We start from the raw sequence: 21,758 nt of genomic DNA, 5'->3' as shown, positions 1-21,758 counted from the left end.
TGCCTGTAATACATATGTTTGAGCGTTTTGCATTATCATTTAGATCCCTAAGTCCCAGTTGGATTTTTTCTATCTTTTTATCGATCAATTCTGCTATCTGTTTGATTTCTGATGTACTGTCTGCCACATCACTAATTCTCTGCTCTGCCTCTTCTAGTCTGCTGATATTTGCTGCAAGTGTATTTTTGATTTCTTGAACTGTGGTGTTCATTCCCAACATATCTGTAATGTTTTTGCATATGTCTGCAATTTCCCCTCCAACTGTTGTCTTCATGTTGTTAACCTCTTCCTTTACTTCATTAAATTTGTTGGTGATAAATGTTCTGAAATCTTTAATTACTCGTGCGAAGTTCTACTCCCCTTCCTGGTTTTTAGTTTGCTCATTGGATTCAGCCATGTTTTCCTGATTACTGGTTTGGTTTGTAGATTTTTTTGTTGTCTGGTCATCATTTTATCTTGATGGGTTTAGTCAGTTCCTTAGCTTCTTTGTCTAGTCTTGGGGATTAATTAGCTGCTGTTTTTGCGTAAGTGTTATATCTTCTCTTTGTCACTTTGTTCTTCTTATTCTAATTTCTTATTGCTGGTTGAGTTCACTTTAAAGGCAAGTATTAGGGCCAGGGAAAGGTAATTGTGTAAGCAAGGAAAAAGTGTAAGGTAGTTGGTGATAAATGTTAACAGAGCAACAATATGAGATCTGGGAGGATGGATATTAGATTCATGTAAGTTGTTTACATTTATAGCAGTAAGTAGAGTACCTATAATGAGGTTGTCAACTGAATATGGGAGGAATATGATATGAATTAAAAAGCTAGTGTTTTCGTGAGAGAAGGAAAGAGAAAAGAAAGGCCAGAGTTTCAAGAGTGGATGAAAGACAGAAAACAAATCAAAGGTATTAGAAATTAAGAGTTAGACACTTTGGGGTCAAAGAAAGGGAGGTGGAATATAGGTGAGACAGTAGATGATGTAGGATATCAATATGTAGGGGAAAGGGGATAGTGTAGGTAGTCAAAATCAATTCACACAGAAATGAGGCTGTGGAGGATGAGGAAACCCAGCAAATGTGAGGTGTTCCCTGCAGGACCTATTGTATAATTATGATAAAATAAAATAAGAAGAAAATGAGGGACAAGAGAGAGAGAAAGGAAAAAAGAAAAAAAAGAAAAAGAGAAGAAAGGAAGAAAGAGAAAGGGGGTGGGTAAAGGGAGGGGAGCAAGTAGGGAAAAGGAAAAAAAAGATATAGAACAACCACAACAGCAATAACAAAAAACCCTCCCTAAATAACTGAAAAAAAGAAAAGACTTTGGGGGATATGCTGGGAGAAAAGACTAGGAGATAATGCAATGTTAGCAATCAGGACATTAAAAAAAAAATAAAATAAAAATAAAAACAAAACAAAACAAAAATGAAAAAACACAAACATTGAGGATTGGACACTGAAGGACCTTGGATGGACCTCAGGATGTTTTGGATTCAGGGATGAAAGTCTGAGATATTGAAGACTCAAGAGGTGTGAGTCTCTGGGGTGTGGGCCACCAGGGTTTAGGAGACTCACACCTGGCAACCTCAACTCTGGTTAACAGGGAGCCTTGGAGCACCGCAGTGCAACACAGCCTTCAGGGATCCCCGCAGCTGGGTGCCAGCCCTATGGGAGAGGTCATATCCACAAACTCTAACCTATGTGTCTGAACCCCTCAATTCACTCACTCACTGGGTCTTTTCTGTGGCTATATCACCAATTCGACTTCAGGACACCTCCCACCCTGTAGGCCCCCGGAATGGCCACCTGGGGGTGCCTCTAAACTGCAGCCAATTTAATGACGCTGATCAGTAGCCAGGCCCGGGGGTGGGGCTCCAGCCAGAAACACCGATAACAGAGTCCAAAACCAAAATTCCCACACTTTGCAAAATATTCCCCTAATTGGCTTCCAGATGTCTCCCACCCTGCAGGCCCTGAAACAGTCTCCTGATGATGTCTCTTTATTGTGACCAATTTAAGGCTGCTTCAGATCGGCAGCCGGCCTTGTGGGGGCGGGGCTGTAGGCGGAAGCACTATTATTTGTGTCCGCAATCAAAAATTCCCCACTTCGCAATAAAACTCCTGTTTGTGTCCCCAAATTGGTCTGCAAAGGCCTCCTGTCCTGTTAGCCCCCCAATAGCCTGTTCAGGGCTTATGAATTCCCCAGTACCGCAGAGCCTCCAGAAATCGCCACCGCAGCCCCGGTGCCGTGGCTCCGCCCACCCCAGGAGAGAGCATCCCACGCGTAGCTCCCACCTCCATGTAATAGAGTCTCAATTATATCTTATACACAAATTTTCTCTGTTACCTTCCCACCAAATCGATGTCCAGACACCTCCTGCCCCGCAAAATCCTGAAACAGCCTGGTCCTGAAGAATTTCCAATGCTGCCCAGCCGCTTCTTTGTAGGAGAGAATCTCAGGTGCACTCACTCAGCCACCATCTTGCCCCATCCCCCAGGTCTGAGTCACTTTAGACTGGCCTTGGCTCCTTATGCCTGCAGACGTAATAAATGTGAGTTTGCCTGACTCTCGTGTTGAAGTTTTCTTCATGCCATCTCTGGTTATCCATAAAGGCCCTGCTTTGAGGCCTAACAACACCAGTTTTCCACTTAAAATATTTTTGCCCAATATTAGTCTTGCTCTTCCAGATTTTTGTGGAATATCTTTTTTCAATCATTCACTTTCAACCTGATTATATCCTTATTTCCGAAGTGAGTCTCTTGTAGACAGCACATAGCTGGATCATATAATTTAATCCAATCTGTCAGTCTATGTCTTTTCATTTGAGAGCACAATCCTTTAATATTTAATGTTATTACAGTAAAGTAATAATAATTAAGTAACTTAATTCTTCCATTATATCTTTTGGTTTTCTGTTTTCATATCTTTTTATTGTCTGTCTTTTTATTCTGGAAGTTACTTGTACTAATAGTCTTCAATTCTAAACTCTATTTCTTTCAGTCTCCCTTTACTATCTCTTGTAGATCCAGACTTTTGGTAATCTAGTCTGTTTTTGTTTTTCTGTGAACACTTTAAACAAATCCTGATTTTTGAAGGACACTGTTACTGAATTAAGAATTCCTGTCTGGAAATTTTTTGTCTACCAGTATTTTAAATGCATCACATCACTTTCTTCTCACCTCCATGTATCACCTCCATGGATTCCATGATGAGTGATAGGAAGTTAGATTTATCAAGCTTCCCTTGTATGTGATGCTTTGCTATTCTCTTGATGCTTTCAGCATCCTCTCTTTATTTCTGAGATATGTCATTCTCAACAATAGGTGACTGGAAGAAGTTCTATTTGGATTCATTTTGATTATGATGAGTTCTCCTTTTTAAATATTGATATGTATGCTTTTCATACTGTTTGGGAAATTTGGGGTCATTTCCTCAAATATTCTTCCTGCTTTTTCAGTGCTCTTCTCCTTCTGGGACACCCATTATGAATAAGTTTCTCTCTGTCCTGTTGTCATTCAGTTCCCTGAGACCTTTATAATTTTTCCCATGGTTTTTTTTTTCCCCTTTCTCCTCTCTTTTCAAGTTCAGATTCCCTGCACTCAAGTTCACTTATTCACTCTTCTGCCATTTCAAATTGCTCTACATACATCCATCTAATATATATTTGTATACATTTTTAAATTTTATTTATTTATTTATCCCTGCTTGCCACTTGCTTGCTGTCTGCTCTCTGTGTCCACTTGCTGCATAGTCTTCTGTGTCTGCTTGTCTCCCTTTTTTTGTTGCATTATTTTGCTACACCAGCTCTCTGTGGACATGGGCTGTCAGCTATCCACAGGTGTGGGCTGTCACTCTGTGGGCATGGATCATTAACTTTCCATGAGCATGGGCTGTCAGGTCTCTGTGGGCATGGACCAGCTTGCAGTCACAAGGAGGCTCCAGGAAGTGAGCCCAGGACCTCCCACATTGTAGATAAGAGCCCAATTGATTGAGCAACATCTGCTTCCCCATCTAATATTTTTTGAACATTTTAAAAATTGAAGTATATCATTCATACATGAACATGTATAAACCATAACTATATAGTAAAGATTGTGAACTTACAAAATAGCATACATAACATCTCACAGAAAACATAAATTGATATGTATAAAAAAATCATGGAGAGAAACACATCACATTGTTAATACATCAGTTCTTACTGAAATATCCATGCAATTTATTGGAATCTGAAGAAAATACTAGTAGAATTTCCTGTTTTTGCTTTACTAATTTCTTCTGCCATTTTTCTACTTTACCCTTTCCATTATTCTTCCTCATCTAATTTTCCACCCTTGTCTCTGTCTTTTTTCCTTCTTTGAAAATATTATTCTTATCCCTCCCTTATGTTTTATACATATTGCAATCAGTATGTGTAATAATTCTAGTAAGACAACAAGATTTACCTCATATTTCTTAAATAAACTGCAACTAATCATTTCATAATATAACATATCACTTTCAGTATTCTGTTTACATATCACTTATTCTACTACTTAGATATTTCTAAAATGTGAAAATTCAAAGATCCACAATATTTACAAAAATTTTGAATAAGAATAATATTCAATTTCAAGATTTCTATGAATCTACAATACCTAAGATAATACAGTACTGGTTGAAAATGGATAAACAAAAAAAATGGAACAAACTAGAAAGTACATACATAGACTAAAATATATATAGTGCCCTTATTTACAGAAGACACCAAGGCAATTTAGAGGGTAAATGAATGGAATTTTTAATAAGTACTGAAAAATTATATTCAAAAATGTTAACTTATAATTCTCAAAGTTACTAAACATCAATACAAGATTGAAAATGTTTTTGTTTGTTTTTTTAACCTACTGAGGTAAGTAAGAAAAAAGAAACAAAGCATCCATTAAAAAATTTATGGAAATTTTTATTCCTGATTTGGCACAGGTAAATATTTCTTAAAAAGTCTTCTGAAGGCACTGAACATAAAATGAAAACAAATGAAATTGAGACTACTTAAAATTATGTATGTTTTTCATTGAATTGTATCATTAATAAAGAATAAAAACAAGTAAATAATGGGTTATAAGATATATTAATATTTCTGATTATATACAGTAGATACAGTATATGAAAGCCTCCTAAAAAATCCCAAAAATAACATGAATTAAAGTTTTGAAAAGTTATTTCTAAAAATAGAATACTGAATTACTTGATAAGCATATAAGAAATATTAAACATGATTCCTTATTTGCTGATGTTTTATAAGTGAATATACATTTTTTCATGTATGTTGAGGAAATAGAATTAACATTTGTTCCTGGAAATTATGTAAAAGGGTATAGTCACCTTGGAATATGACTTGGTACTATATATTATGAATAAACATTCATGTACATTTCATCTAGCAATTCCTCTTCTACATACCCAAAAAGAAAAAAGATTGCTTATGACTTCCAAAACATGTACAGGAAATTTGTAGCAAATTTATTTTTCCAAATAACAATAACAGCCACTATTATATGAGTAAATAAATAAAATGTGTGCTATTCATACAAGGGAATATTCCCTAAAATGAAAATAAAAATTACTGATCCAATACATGGAACACCACCATAGAATTTACAATGAGCAAATAATCTCAGCTAAAAAAGAAAACATAGTATAAAATTCTATTTTTATTATATTTCAGTACTCGTAATATTAAATGTCAGAGGTAAAAATAAAGGATCCTTTTTAAAGTACCCAAACATTGGAAAAATAAATATATATTCAGTCAAACAAAAGGAAGGAAAATTCAGTGCCTTCAGTCTGATGGTTCACAAATGTTAATAAGTTTTCAGGCTGAGGGAGTACATTCTGTTTTAGTTTGCAAAATGCTGCCAAATCAATATACTAGAACTGAGTTGGCTTTTACAATGGGGATTTATTAGTTGAAAAACTTACAGTTTTGAGAGAGAGGAAAGTGTCCAAATCAAGGATGCATCAGGAGAGGCTTTCTCTGCATCCTGCAGCAGTGGATGATCTACACAGTGGCAGCATCTGCCAGTCACTGCCTACTCCCCAGAATTTTTGCTTTCTACTTCTGATTGCTCCATCTGTGACTTTCTCTTCCAGCTTCTAGGAGGTTTACTCTGTGACTCCACCCATTTCAGTTTATAAAGGATTCCAGTAAGACTGGATCACACAATATTTAAAAAATCCCTACCGGAAGTAATTTAATGAAACGCTTCCACCTATAATAGTTTTACACACAGAGGAATACATTAGGATATGATTTTCTGGGGTCCACCCACCTTCAAACTGTCACACCACCTCGTATGGGCACACTAGTTGCAAGAAGGAATGAAGATTATTGAGTGGATAAATATGTGGGTTTAGGTAGTTGTAAAAGTCTATTTAATAAGAAGCAATAATTCCAAACTAGTATACATGTACTAAAAGAGCATCTATACCTATACTGCATAAAATGACATTATCACAAGGGAAAATTTTAAACCATCCAAAATTTTACTTGGTGATATAAATATAATTTAGTAAATACATAAAACATGAAATATATATATATGTGTATATATATATATATCAGTAAGGTATTAAGCAATTGAACACCATAATTGTCTAAATTTTTCTAATGAGCACATGTATAGGTGTATGGTCCCACGGTACAGAACACACATTTTTTTCAAGTGCATATTGACCATGTCAAAATAGACCTTAGAGTGGAGTAAAAATCAACTTATTTCAATTATTTAATATCACAATGAGTGTGTTGCCTCAGCACAGTTAATATAAACTGGAATTCATGAACAGAAATATTAATAAAAGTTCTAAGAACTGTGAAGAGATTTCTGCTTCCTGAAGAGATCTGACTGATCCACTCAAACTATTATTGTGAAACCTGAAGAAGTGATATCATAACACTACCTTATATGCACCATGTGCCAGGTATGAGTCAAAATGTTTTAGCTCCTTCCACACCCTCAAGAGGCTCCCAAATATGGACATTAACGTTAACTGGTTAAAAATTTTTTTTTTAAATTGAGGCTCAGGTGATGAGTTATGGTGTTTGCAGAGTTCACAGATTACTCTTTTGGGCTTTGATCCTAGGCTAGTAAATGGTATTTGATCCCTTGATGTCAATATTTGGACAATTTCCTAAGAGCTGTTTGGTGGTTTGGAGCTATCTGTACCCATGTAGCTACACTTAATCCATTTCTGTGGGTATGAACCCTTTTATTTTTTTTGTTTTTTTATTTTTATTTTTTTATTTTTTGTCTTTATTTTTTTATGTTACATTCAAAAAACATGAGGTCCCCATATACCCACCCCCCCTCCTCACCCCACTCCTTCCCCCATAACAACAACCTCCTCCATCATCATGAGACATTCTTTGCATTTGGTGAATACATCTCTGAGCACCACTGCACCTCATGGTCAAAATAGGACATAGTTGAGGTCACTTCAGTTAAATGGTCCACCTCAATCAGGATGAGTCTAATCATCTTTCTGGAATCCTTTATTACAGTGAGGAAATTCACATAGAAAAAACCACAGGAAGCCAGAAGCTGAAATTCAATGGAACCTACATAGAATGAAGTGAGGAGAGGCCACTACATACATTGCTAGGTGACTGAGGAACCAAGGACCAAGGATGTCAGGCAGCTATCCCTACTCTTCAGGAAGAAAGCATCTCCTTGATGATGCCTTGATTTGTTCTTTCTTTTAGCCTTAAAACTGAGAACTAATAAATTCTCATTGTTTAAGCCGACCTATGTTATTAAACGTTAGATTTGTCTGAGGAGCTAGGGAAACTAAAAAAGGCTGTTTTGCACATTAAACAAATCTTGTGTTTTGCCCTCTCTAAAGACAGTGAAAATCACTACATTCTTTAGAGGAAAACCATGAGGACAAGTTGAAAACCTGTTTTCCAGGCATCTGTCAGAGTCTAGGATTCAGGCCTCTCCTTTACTAATCGTTCTTTTGGATCAACAGGAAATTCACATTCAGATATATTAATATTTCTTGGTAAAGAAAAAATGTTGTCTGCAAAATTTCTACTTAGGAACTCTTCCCTCACAAACTAAGGCAATTATCCCATGAAAGTTTTTTTGGGCAATGGGTATTAGAGATACCAAGGGCTATGTTCCCAGGGGTTTTTTCTAGTGTCAAACCTGAAGACAGAGGCCATTGTTATAAAATAGAAAGTTTCCAGCCATGATCTCAATCATCTCAGTTTTATATATATAGTTTCATGCTTGCCTGCACCTAAGATAGGAATAAACCATGCCAGAAATTCAAAATTGTCTATATAAATAAGAAAAGATTATTATTTTGTTTGGGTTTAGTGTTATTAATATCTTCTCTCTTTTTCATTTCATTGCCTGAATCACACCCACTTTTTCCTGCACTGCTCACTTTTTTTGAGAGAAAGTGTAATATAATTAGAATAGAAAATATAGAAAGAGAAGGTACTCATGCAATAAGACCAATATCTTTTTTATTCATCATATTGAAACCTCATTCCAGCAGATTTATCAGAATTGATAGTTATTAATGCAAGAGCAGAGTGCATAAACAACACAGCACCTGATGGAGCCAATACCAGCAAAGAAGGTAGGGATAGGAGCAGCTGCTCTTTGCCCATTGTTTCATGTACAGAATGTTAATTTAAATGATTTAAACAAATCTATTTATAGTGCAGTGTGCTTTATCTTTAAAAGTGGAAATAATTATTCATGTGTATTATTGTTATTTATGTAATACTTCCAAGTGTATGCTCATTATCTTTGCTTGACCAGACTCTGTTATATATTCAGGTATATAATATATTCAAAATGATTAAGTGAACCCCTATCTTAAGTATAAAATATATACACAATGCCTTATATTGGAGGAGTAATTTTAGAGATTTCTCATAATATATCATACAAGAGCATGCAGGAATTTCATCCTTACTGATTCCAATCTTGTTTCTTCATATATTTCATTCAAGAAACATTGAATTAGTTATAAATATACTGCATTTAAAAGAACGAATGGATGAAAAAATACGTAAGTACCTACATTACTCACCAAAATATTTCTGTAAATCTTCAGATTGGAAATATATTCTTCATGTCTTTTCAGAAAAGGCAATGAATAACTTACTTTCATACTTGGAGAGACAAGAACACCCATGCAATAGTCTACTTACCCCAGAAAAACTTTACTTTGCAGGAAATTCCCCTGCTGCTACCAGTGTATTGGTAAGTATAATGTCTCAGTTTCACAGTTTTTATTCAAATCAATTCAGAACTTTTAAAATGCAGATTCCTTTTAACAGAAAGTTCCATTAAAAGAGGCAGAGCACTGGGTTTTCCTTCCACTGCTTTGCTTGTTTATAAACAACAGGACTATGCTTTTAAGATAGAAAACATGGAAGTGCTGAAGAGATCAAATGCTTAATTCTTTTGTCAGTGATGTGTAATTCTTATTTATTTTTCTTCCACATAGCTACAATTTTTAGTTCCTTCTCTCTGAAATACTTTGTAACATTAAAGTCATGAGGTGGATATTATCGCAAATTCTATAGATTAGGAAATCAGGTTTAGGATGTTCAAGAGATTCACAGAGCTACAAAGAAAGAAAATGGTAGAACTGAGGCAAAAATATATTTTCCCTGGAAGTCCATAACTTTTTTACTTGATTACAATAAACATGGAATTTCAATCAAGAAGCCTAAAGTTGGTGATTGTGAAGTAATTAAAGTCTTCTGTTGGGTGACAAAACTGTGAAATCATATTGTGTTTCTATAATATGGTAATAGTGGGCTGATAGTTAAAAATGTGGCAGAAACTATCAATTTTTCTCACAACATATTCAGTTCTGATATATGTTCAGTGTTTATGGGTAAACAATATGTTATACAATGAGAAGATATCATATTTTAAGTTATTCTAACTCGTATTGTTATTAAATACTCATTTCTACAAACAATATCTATATATCAAGAAATATATACCAGCAGTCATTATTCCTATTTTCTAGAAATCTGAAGAATGATTGTGGTGAATTTAATGAAAGTCTGAATCAACAGTTCAATCAAGCTACATTTTTCTGGTAAGCTATTCAGTCTCAGGAATTTTTAAAAGTGAAATATTGACATATATCTCCATGGTAACATGACCTTAGAAATGTCAAACAGTTCAAATAGGAGAAGAAAGTAAATGGAGGTACAATCTCCCAAAGGAATGTGTCTTAAGGATTTTTGCAATATCTTCAGAGATCTGCATTTTGAAATGTTGTGATAATAAGATTAATGCTGCAGTTGTTATCAGAGATATTTCCTGGAGACATTTTTACAGATTTCTATGATGCCATATATTATGTCTCAATTGATATTAGTTCAATAACTCAATCACTGGACTAATGTATATTGCAACAAAATGTTGGAGATCTATAACATAATCAAGGAAAAATTTTAAGTAGTATGAGATAGTTTTAACAAAAGAATATTATAAGTGATATGTAACCAGAAGACTGAAAGAGATATGTTATATTATGAAATGATTAGGTGCAGTTTATTTAAGAAATATGATGTAAATCTTGTTGTCTTACTAGAATTATTACACATACTGATTGCAATATGTATAAAACATAAGGGAGGGATAAGAATAATATTTTCAAAGAAGGAAAAAAGACAGAGACAAGGGTGGAAAATTAGATGACAGAAGAATAGTGGAAATGGTAAAGTAGAAAAATGGCAGAAGAGGGGCAGAAGAAAATAATTACAAACATGAATTTTGGAAGTAAGAAAAAACACAATTTGGACCTCACTATTGAGAAAGGAAACTTTGGACTCCATCCGCCTACACATTTGATAAAGAGATTCTAAGTAGGTTAGAAATATGACAACAGGGTGGAAAATCTTATAACTCACTGCAGAAGAGAGGACATAAAGGAAGTTCAAGATTGAGGTAACAGCCAATTAGTTTTCTGATGGAGATGTTACTGGAATGAGATGCTTAAATGCTCTCAGGGTCATATTGTTAAATTTCAAATAATCTGACATGGTTAGATAAATTATTATTGGAAACCAGATAATGAAAGAAAGCAGCAGAAAAATAAGATAATTAATGGATAGTAATTGAAGATTAAATACTTTGAACTTGGAAACTTAAGCATTTATGTAAGTTCATAAACATATGGAAAAGAATGAAATGGTGGCATTTGATGGGGAGCATTGGCATCAGTGCATGAGGAGAGAGAATGAGGTTTAGAGTTCTAGAAATGGATGATTCTGTTTGACATAAAAGAGCGGATAAGGAACAAAAGTGAAATACACTGTTATGTATGAAAAACATATCAATTATTTTTATTAAAATAATTAAGTTATTAAGATATCTTGGAAATTTAAAATACATATGAAACTATGTTGATATGTGTAAGAGCCTGGGATACAAATATTTGACCATATTAGAAGGGTTAAAAACAGCACATAATAAATTACCCTAATTGGTAATAGTCATCTATTATAGGGAAAGGAGATGAAATAGGGAAATATGGGATATAGAGAAATTGGTTTAAACAGTTTTTGTGAAGCACTTTTTACTCAATATTTAGGAAATCAATTCAGTGATGTTTCAGCTCTGCATCACCATGATTTAAAAATCCAAAATCTTTGCCCTCCTGAATCCAGCAGTGCTTCACAGGCTGTGCTGGAATTGTGTAAGTACTTTGGTAAATTTGGGGGTGGTCTGGGACTGAGGTGGTGTGAAACAAGTGAAGCTCAGGAGTCTCAGGAGTTCTGGTGAAGACAATATGCCAAATCTCAAGGGATAGCCGCATAGACAAACCTGACTTTGAATACCTGCCTTTCCCCTTATACTTTCATGAATTAAAAAGTTTTCTTGACCTTTAAGTGAACCAGTATACTCACTTTTAAACTGTACATAGTATTTCCCAATCAGCAAAGTTACAATGAGAAAGAAAGAAATATGTGGATAATAGTGAATAAATTACATGGGAAATTGCAAATATGTAAAAGATGAAGTTCATAGTATTCATTTATTTTATTATGCCATCTGGGGTAAAAAAGGAACATATATAAGTCACAAGCATCCAATAAATATTGAACGAGGGCTATTGTAATATCCACTCTCAAAACAAAAATACATGTTAATCGATGCTAAACAGAGAAATCTGTAGCAAATAAGAGTGTGGTCATCAGAGATGGCAATTCTTAAAGGGAATTTCCAAAAGAAATTAGTATCAAAATTATAGTGGTAGAAGTGGAGAAAATTAATTCTCTACCTGGTAGGCAAGTAATGGATTATGACCACATGTAAAGTTTTGAGGGCGCTAATGCAATAGTAGCCTCCTATATCTTTCCAGATTGGGACTGGCCATTAATTAATGACATTAAGTGTTAACATTTAAAGAATTCATCTAAAGATTCAGTATAAATAGGCTTACTGATATTAACTCAATCTTCCCCTACTCACATTGTACTGCCATTATGAGCTAATGTGTTGAAAATTAACCAAACATTCTTACATACTCTAAAAGAATATTTTTGTACTTTTTATTGTAACATACATACAACTTAAAATTACCCATATTAACCACTTTCAAGTATACAATTCACTGATATTAGTTACAATCAAAATATTGTACTGCTATCATCAACATCCATGACCCCAACATTTTCATCACCTAAAAGAGAAACTCTGCTCTCATTAAGCAATATTTCTTTCTATCACCCTATTCACTGCCCCTTGTAACTCTAATCTACTATCGGTCTTTATGAAATTTTTAAAATTTCTATCCCTATCCTGGAGGTAAGATACAGAAGTTTAAAGAAGCTTAAATCAACTTCCTTTCTATAACTAGAATGAATTGCAGATAAGAAAATTGGATAAGTATCAATTGATAAATATATTTTTGCTAACTTTTTATCCCTCATGTTGATTCTCCATGTTGTTTAGGGATTATCTTCCTTTGACTCTTGATATACAAAGCACTTTCCTCAAAGATGACCAACTCTACTGCTGTAACTGAATTCCTGCTTACAAGGTTTTCTGAAGTGTGGGAGTACAGAGTCTTGCATGCCATGCTATTCCTTCTGATGTACTCAGCAACACTGATAGGCAACTTTCTCATTGTCGCAGTTACTACACTGGACAAGAAACTTCATATTCCCATGTTCTTCTTCCTTAGGAATCTCTCTGTTTTGGACATATGCTACATTTCTGTTACAATACCCAAGGCATGTGTCATTTTCCTGCTTGACAGTAGGGTGATCTCCTTGGCAGGATGTGCAGCTCAGATCTTCTTTGTGTTTTGGTTTGCTTATATAGAACTGTTGTTGCTCACTATTATGGCCCGTGACCGCTATGTGGCCATCTGTCAGCCCCTCCACTATACTGTGATCATGACTCCTTTGTTCTGTGTCCAGGTGTCAGTTGCTGCCCTAGTCAGTGGTGTGTTCTATGCAGGATTCCACACTGGAAACACATTCCGGCTGTCCTTCTGTCAGTCCAATGTGGTTCATCAGTTCTTCTGTGAAATCCCCTCTCTGTTGAAGCTCTCCTGTTCTGACACCTTAAGCAATGAAATTTCACTTTTTATCTTTGCTGTGGGTGTTGATGGTGGCTGCTTTGCCTTCATCACCATGTCTTATATTCGCATATTTTCTACTGTGCTTAAGTTTCCAACCAGAGAAAGAGGAAAGGCTTTTTCCACCTGTGTCCCTCACATTCTCGTCGTGACTGTCTTTCTTAGTTCAGGTGTTGCTGTGTATATGAAGCCAACCTCCAACTCACCCACAATTGAGGACATGATCACTTCTGTGTTCTATTCTATAGTACCTCCTTTCTTAAATCCTATTATCTATAGTCTTAGAAACAAGCAGATAAAAGAAGCTGTGATGAAAATAATGAGGAAAATTCTGCATTCAGGAAAGTGTTAGGATAAACATTTCAAGACATTCCCTTTTTTATGAGATGATTTGCAATATGTTACAAAATTGAATTTATTGCCCAGTTCCAATTGTGGGGTCCTAACATGAATCTTGAGGGATTGTCATTCTCTTATGAAATTGCATAGAAACAACACAAACATATTTCTTATCGAAGTTTCCCCTGCAAAAAATGCACACACAGTGATTATTGAAGCATCACTGCTTAAGGCTATTTGCATAAAAATATATGCTAAATAGTTTTCTTTCTAATTATCTCTTTTAAATATAAAGAGCCCGAGAATAGAAATTATATATATATATTAGCACTGCTTGCTTTATTTCTGAAAAAATAAAAGAGATAATCATTTATTTATACATAAATTTAAAATATCTCTAAAATGTAAGTATATGTATTTATCTTAATAAAACAGAACCATGTGATGAAGGTGTGTTTGGTAATAAAGATGAATCATACTTCATCTTGTTTTTCTTAAGACAGAAGAATAGATTTTCAATAAATATATTTTGCTCAAGCCAAAAATATTTCTAAACATGTTCTGTAGTACATTTAGAAAATTTAGTGTTAATGTTATTTATTAGTAGGTGTTCATCTACTTTTGACAAGAATACATAAATAAGGTTAATTTATTGTCATTTATATTACAAAGTTCCTATTAGATTGTTATATTTTATTAAGAGAATAATATGATGGAAAAAACACTTCTAGTAGAGTTTCATGAACGTTCTCATATATAAGAACTCATAATTCCTATAATAATTGCTGCTGGATGCACAGTAATCTTCAGTGGGTGAAAAAATAATTAGCCATATTGATTTGATACATCCAGAACTCATGCAAATTTCATGTTTCAGTATTCAATTTCTTGTTCTGTGAATTGGGAACACTATTACACTAATTAAAAGCAGCCTACAACAACTTTTAATTACAAGATTATTATCACAATGTGCTTATGTGATCATTAATTGATGAAATATAATTGTTTTCAAACTATGTCCAATTTTTTATTACAGAGTTTTTAAAGTAAAATGTTACTATACCTCACTTATATGAGAATGCATTAATCCATTGTATGTGTGTGTAATTTTATAAAGGCATTATGTTGCTAATAATGTATGAACAGAATTTGACCTAAAATATAGCAGCAAAATAAATTTAAATACAAATTCTTATATGTTTTACATAAAAACAATTTATACCCTGGTTTTGCAGAATCTAATTCGAAGGCCAATTCTCTAATGCAAGTATGCATTTTTATATTTACAATTTAAAATATCATTTTGAAATCTTCATCAAATAAGATGGCATGATAATTCTGGTCAATCCAGAAGAGTCCGTTTTTCATTTATGTGGTCTACTCAATAGAAACTATTTTGAGTGAACACACCACTTTGCAGGTGCTGTTCTACTGTTGTCTTTACATATTTTACTCCCCCTTGGGGGGGCTTTTCTACAAGATTACTCAGTGTCTTCTCTTCATTGGTGTCTGAGGACTTGGGTCCCTTTAAATGCCTCTGTGTGAGGTTCTAACACTTTACTGTGAGTGGCTCTATAATCTGAGTCCACAGTGGGAATGACCACAGCCACTCTGCCTCTGGACAACTAACAATATAATTTTTTCTCTGTTTTGGAAATCAGAAGTCCAAAATAAAGTTGTCAGAGGGGATAGTGCTTTCTGGAGACTTTGTGCGAGAATCTATTCCATATTTATCTCTTGGCTTCAGGTGGCTGCTAGAAATCCTTTGGGTTCCTTGATGTGTGACTGACATCCAATTTTTGTATCTGTCTCTATATAGCCTTTTCCTTTCTCTGTCTGTTTCTTCTCCAGTTCTGTCTCTTATAAAGGCATTCTTATCATATTTAGGGTCTGCCATAATCCATTATAGTTTTGACTGAATGACAGCTACAAAGGCATTATTTCCGTATAAGATTAGATTCACGAACACTGTGGGTAAGAATTTTGAAAAATCTTTTGGGGGACATGATTCAAGCCACTAGACTCTTAAATTAACAAAAATTTTGACACATGCTCAAGATCAATTTGTGGAATAAACCTTTATATTACAAATAAACAAAATGAGAAAAAAAAGACTTTTCACGTAAGATCATGAGGACACAAGTCTCAGATGCAGGAAACATATTTTGTTCTTCAATTGTATTGAAACTTAAATAAAAGAGGAAAAGGAAACAGAAAATATTATGATCAATAAACAAAAAATGTTGAAATTATGGAAAAATAATACAATGTATCTAAAACCAGGAATCAGTACGTTTCCCAGTGTGCTATTTACTTGTGTCATTTGCTGATGGGGAAAATTAAAGGATATTTGAGTGCTAAATTTAAGTTGTTCATTGTGGACATGTTTATTAACTATGCCTCTCAATAAAATAGAATAACTCTAGAATTCCAGTCAGAGTGAGCAAAGGAAAAGCCTTCAAATAGTTTGAGTAAGAATCTAGGATTGTAGGTTTACTCAAAGCTAATGATTAATTTATCTTCTTCATCCAGATAGAACTTATTGTGATGAAAATAACAGTAAATTTTAATATTATCTAGAAATTCGCAACAATATGTGGATAGTTTTCTACTTTATAAAATGTCTCTTGGTTTTATTTTAATTGAATTTTGATTATCATAAAAGGATAAGCCAATTATCATGTATGTAGTTTCAATTGGTTTGACATGACATTCATCAAATTCATTTTTTAAAAATATTCAATATCCATAAGATGTAGAATCATCTATAAATGAAACTAGAGGATGGTATAGCACTTGAAAGACATTGAACAGTACACTTCAAAACAGCTAGGATTATATTGTCCATCATACCTGATTTAAAAAAATTATTTTGACCTAATTAAAAACTTTCGGGAAATTTGCAAAAAATACCAAAATAATACAGAGAACTCCAATTATCTCATAAAAGGATGCCCATATTTACCATTTTTTAAACATTCTTACACATTTGGCATACCATTGTATCATCTATCACTCTATCCTCATGATCATCATTTATCTATTATCTACTCCTTTCTGTCCAACTATATATCTATATATTTCTAAAATTTGTGGAAATATTAAGTATATTGTGCTCCTTCATCATCTAATATCTCTGTCATTGTTTCCCAGATGATGAAACAAATATAATAAGTTGGCTTGAATATATGATTTTTTTCTCTCTTTATTATTTTTTAAATGTTACATTAAAAAAATATGAGGTTCCCATATACCCCCCACCCCCTCACCCCATTCCTCCCACATCAACAACCTCTTTCATCATCGTGGCACATTCATTGCATTTGCTGAATACATTTTGGAGAACTGCTGCACCACATGGATAATGGTTTACATTGTAGTTTACACTCTCTCCCAGTCCACCCATGGCAGGACATACAAAGTCCAGAATGATATGATTTTATTGCCTCATGGTTTTAAGCCTAGAAGAAGTATTCTTCAGTTCTTAGCTTTTCTGTAGCATGACAATGCACATGGCAATGTGCTTTCCTTTCTTTTCTGAGTTCCGTTTACTTCCAGTTTCTCCTCCTTCAGGAGGCTTTCTATTTATAAATTGTCAATAATAGGATAGAGACCCAATTTAATTTAGGACATACCATAATTAAGAATGGTATGTTTTATTTTGTTTTTCATATCAATGTTACAAGCTATTCCATTAACACAAGATAATAAATACAATAACAATAAATCTGCTTTGTTCTGTGGTTACACCCCATCTTACTTTTGTACATTACTCAATCTTGAGGGTTTGGGAATGATGTCCACTCTTAACTACTCAGATTGAGATGAGATTTAGATATTATGAGACAGAGGAAAGGAATTGTTTTGCTTTCGTTTGAAGATACTTCTTTTATTTGGGATGGAAATTCTCCATCATAATTTTGTTAGTTTTCCAAAGAAACCTAAGAATTGGAGAATAGTACATGGCTGCAATTCTGCTGGGTTTCAGGACTCAACCTGCATTTGAACAATCCAAAGATTTAAGTCTATGAAATATAGATTTAACAGGTACATTGAATATTATAGGTTCAAATAAAAGAAATTGAAGAATCATGAGTAGCAGAGTTATAAATGTGTATGACTTGCAGGAGGAGGTGGAACTTGTGACTTGAATCCTTCACACTGCCTCTATGGCAGCTACTGGGGGTACTCTGAGGGAGCTCCCTGAGCAGTACAAGCAGATTCACTTCTCTCTGGTTGGCTAGAACACAGAGGTTTTTCTTCTCCATCCTAGAGGACGCAACTGTGAGGTGGAGACCTCAAATGGACAATAATGACTTCATGTCCAAGAGCCTGCTGGCAGAACCAATATGTTAGCATCAGATTTGGCCCTAGAAAGACAGCATACAAAGGTGGTTTGCAATACATTCTTCTGAATAACACTATAGAAGGTTTCAAAGAATAGTAAGCATGATCAGGGGAAAGTTCTGCTAGATATAGTCTTCAAGTATTTTGACTTTCCTGAGCAAGACTATTTTGGTTTCCAGGTGGCTGATAATTCCAAGGTGACTGGATCCAAAATAAGGAAGCAGTTAAAGAAACTGCTTTTATTAATTTTAGGAGAATCTTCTTCAAATTTGAACTTAGAGTGAAAACATTTTATAAGTTACCCCAGCATGTTACAAGAATATACATGCCAGTGGTGAAAACATAATCAAGGAAAAAATGTCTCACTGATACTTAAGTCAAAGTATTTTCCTGACAGAAGAAAGTAAAATCAAATTTAGAAGTAGTTGAGGAATTAACTTGTGCTGCCTTCATCAGTGTGGAAGATTATCTTTGTTTTTACTGAATATAATGTATTATGTCAAAAACCCTTTATAAGGAGTATCATGGACTCTTGTAACTGGTGCTGTTTGGTAAAATTGGGTATCAGTATTTTTTGCAAATCATACAAGACTCTCTTACTGGAAGATTACCCTGTCTGTATAATACTGCCATCCTTTTGGCTTCATTTGCCTTTGAGTCAAACTTCAAGACTACAGTCAGTCAGAGAACTTGCCAGGTTACTTCTCAGATTATTCTTTCATTCTTAATCAACCTTAAGATTTTGAAAAAGAAATTGCAATATGACATCAGCAACATACAGGCTTATCTCCCACAGAAGCAAAATTTAATTATGTGAACACAGCATGTACCTTAGAACTCTACGGAGTTGAATTTCACTGTGCAAGGGGTCAAAGCAACAATGAAATTATGATTGGAGTGATGCCAGGAGGAATTCTTATTTATAAGGACAGAATAAAAATGAATTCCTTTCCTTGGTCAAAGGTTGTAAAAATTTCCTTTAAGTGCAAACAGTTTTGTTTCTTTTTTATTCAACTGAAAAAAGAATTGAATATTATTGGGATACAATACAGTGAATTACAGAGCACGTACAATTTTGTGGAAACCTGTGTAGAACATCACACATTCTTCCATTTGAATAGGACACTTCCAACTCAAAATAATTTTTTTGCACATTATTTTACATTGGGTTCAAAATCACGGTACTGTGGGAGAACTGAAGTCCAGTCAGTTCAGTAAAACAAAGAAAAGGCAAATAAAGACAGGATGTTTGCAAGATCCCCAAGTAAGCCCTTGGCATGAAAATTAATGGATTGGTAAGTCATAAGCACACACTCACTATCTGATGACAGGTTAAAAGCACAAAGCCTTCCTTCCAGGTCTCCAACTGGAATGCTTAATTATCAAAATTCTGCATTCCCACAAGACAGAACCTAGTTGTGATCATTGTCAGTAGGGCATTTGGTAGACCGCATGGTTTCCACTTCCCTGAGTGAAGAATCTGTGCAACACAGATCTCCATCAGCACAAGCTAATAGCATCATTCTGGAATCATCACCATCACATGAAACTCCTGAGGATGAGCAGCCTCCAGCTTTACCTCAAAAACAATCTTAAAAAAGCAGATGAAGCCAAAATCATTACTCACACTCCCCACAAGATCTACAAAAACATATTAATGAAATTTATGATGTTCCATCTTACTCTGAAAAATCTACTTCTAATTGGGGTAATCCACACAGTACTCTTGTTCTAATTACAATGAAACCTAAGGAAAACGAAAGGTTTGGATTCAGTATAAAGGGAAGATGTGATCAGAAGGTGCCTGTGATCATGTCCCAAGTAGCACCAGGAACACCTGCTGACCACTGGATCTCTCAACTGAATGAACTGGACCAAGTTGTAATGGTTGATGTTTGGGTCATTGCAGAGCTTACTCATTTTCAGGCTGTCATGTTTATGAAAGCGTGTTGTGAGAGATGTTCTGGAAAACTCATGCTTCTAGTTTGACCTAATGCTCTAAATGATGTAGTGGAATAAAGACTAGAAAATGTGCCAGATTTCCAGTGCATCCCTGAGAAAGCCCCAGTAGCTCATATCCATCAAGATGAACATTCCCTGTGGGAGTTGATGGTCCAACTAGCCAAAAGGCTGACCAGTGAAAAAGTCCTGGTACCATTGGATCAACTATATTGAAAAAAAATCCTGGAGTAACAATGTCTTCTGCCAAATTTCCCCAGAGCACTTCCAAAAATAGACACAGAGCTATATCACCTTATGATGCTACATGGGTCATTTTAAAGGGTAATGAAGACTACATTAATGCAAAGTAGTTAAATATTAAAATCCCTTGTTCCAGCATTATAAATTAGTACATTGCTTTTCAAATACCATTACCACAAACTTGTACAATTTTTTGGCAGAGGATTTGGGAAAAAGGCTCCTCGATAGTTGTAATGTTGGCCACACAAGTTGACCATGGCAGAATTGTCACTAGTATTGGCCAGAACCCAAAGGAAGTTCACCCTGTGGGTGCTACCACATCACCTGCCACTCAGAAGAAGGAAACCATGCCTAAATCTTCAGAAAGAGGACACTATATAACCAAAAGTCATGATCTCACTCAGATCCAGCACATATCCTGGCCTAATCATGGAGTCCCAGATGATTCAAGTGAGTTTCTGGATTTTTTTTGTCATGTATGAAATAAGAGGACTGGCAAGAAAGGACCTATTGTTCATTGCATTGCTGGGATTGGGAGAACCAGTGTTCTTGTTACTATGGAAACAGCCATGTGTCTTATTGAATTCAATCAGCCAGTTTATCCATTAGATTTTGTAAAAACAGAGATCAACAATCCATGATGATTCAAACACCTACTCCATATAGGTTTTTATGTAATGCTATTTTGAAAGTTTATAAAGAAGGATTTGTTAAACCCTTAATGAAGTCAAATGAATAAGAAAGGAAAAGGATTGGGATGTGTGTTGGAAAACTTCTTTCATTAGATTCAACTACTTGCAGGAAATGGATCTAAACAACAAAAAAAGAAGAGCTAACAAAAACTTTGAAAACTTAAGTAATCTTGCATTTTATGTTAAAAAAAAATAAAGTCACTCTCTCATCTGTTTAACTTGTAGGTTAGAAAAGTATTTCATGCTGTGCTCCAACAAAGAATGAATAATTGAGTATGTTCAGGGTAATTTATGAAATTGTATGGTGGTGCCATGCAGTACCCTTCTGATAGTATTACCACAAAAGGTCTCAGAATTTTCATCATCTCCATTATACACTTGTATCTTGAAATAAAAAAGTAATGAAAATCAGGAGTAGGCCATGGTTTTTTCCAGTGATTCATGAACTTATGTATATTGGTTTACAGATTTATTTATTTTTCTTTTTTTATTATTTCATCATTGAGTGTGCTGCAATGATGAGGGAGGTTGTTGGTGTGGGAGGAGTGGGGTGGGGGAGTGGGAGGTGTACAGGAACCTCTTGCAT

At 34.6% G+C, this 21,758-nt stretch overlaps 1 pseudogene; it reads left to right on the top strand.

Annotated features, from left to right (window-relative positions):
• The first annotated feature begins 13,008 nt into the window (after positions 1-13,008).
• Positions 13,009-21,219, top strand: LOC101427027 (tyrosine-protein phosphatase non-receptor type 4-like; annotated as a pseudogene).
• The last annotated feature ends 539 nt before the right edge of the window (positions 21,220-21,758 follow it).

This window comes from Dasypus novemcinctus, chromosome 29, assembly GCF_030445035.2.
Source record: "Dasypus novemcinctus isolate mDasNov1 chromosome 29, mDasNov1.1.hap2, whole genome shotgun sequence".
Lineage (NCBI taxonomy): Eukaryota > Metazoa > Chordata > Mammalia > Cingulata > Dasypodidae > Dasypus > Dasypus novemcinctus.
The sequence above is the reverse complement of the archived record's forward strand: the minus strand, read 5'-3'. Positions and strand labels throughout refer to the sequence as shown.